Source organism: Rhagoletis pomonella, unplaced genomic scaffold, assembly GCF_013731165.1.
Source record: "Rhagoletis pomonella isolate Grant_MI unplaced genomic scaffold, Rhpom_1.0 Rhpom_scaffold_00038, whole genome shotgun sequence".
Taxonomy (NCBI): domain Eukaryota; kingdom Metazoa; phylum Arthropoda; class Insecta; order Diptera; family Tephritidae; genus Rhagoletis; species Rhagoletis pomonella.
The window spans coordinates 386,823-387,717 of NW_023458592.1; the positions used below are offsets into that span (position 1 = coordinate 386,823).

Sequence of the window (895 nt, forward strand, 5' to 3'; positions counted from 1 at the left end):
GGTGTATCAATTTTGAGTAAATTAGCGTCCTTAAATTTCGAAATATTCCAGTTTCAAGCATTTCTGAAATTTACCGTTATATGAAAAGCGGCCGTCATTTTAGTCCGATTTCAATAATTTTCAACGTTTTGCTTTTATGTGGCAAGCACAATAAAAATACCGAGTTTGGTACAAATTGGTAGAACGGTTACCGATGTACATATATGTGATCATAAGTGGGCGGTGCCACGCCCATTTTCCAAAATTTTACCATAAACGTATTTCTTAGTAAAGAATTGTTGCAAGCATCAATTTTGAATAAATTAGCTTTAATATTATCTGATTAATCGAAGATTTTGTATTTCTCTTAATTACCGTTATATGGGATGTAGGCGTGGTTATTGTCCGATTTGTAAAATTTTCGGCCATTTAGTAGTAGTAGTAGTAGTATCAAGGTCAATAACTGTGCCAAGTTTGGAAGAAATTGGTGCAGCGGTTACCATACACATGCTATCATAAGTGGGCGTGGCTACGCCCATTTTCCAAAATTTTTTAATATTCCTATTTTTCGTCTAAAAATTATTGTAAATATCAATTTTGAGTGAATTATCTTCAGTAGCTACTAAAATATCGCAGTTTTCGTATTTCTGGAAATTACCGTTATATGGAAAGTGATTCGATTTCGCCCATTTTCAATACCAACCTACGTTGGATTAACGGCAACGTACATACCAAATTTCGTTCAGATATCTAAATTTTTGCTCGAGTTATCGTGTACACGGACGGACGGACAGACGGACAGACAGACATGGCTTAATCGACTTCTCTATTCATTCTGAGCATTTATGTATACATTTGTCTATATATATCTCGATTCGTTTTGGCTGTTACAAACAACCATTATGTGAACAAAATT

The 895-nt window shown here is 34.4% G+C and overlaps 1 protein-coding gene across 1 annotated transcript in view; it reads right to left on the minus strand.

The window, feature by feature from the left end:
- The window catches only part of LOC118749740, a 54,588-nt gene that overhangs the window by 52,735 nt on the left and 958 nt on the right, over positions 1-895 (minus strand). The window lies entirely within an intron of this gene.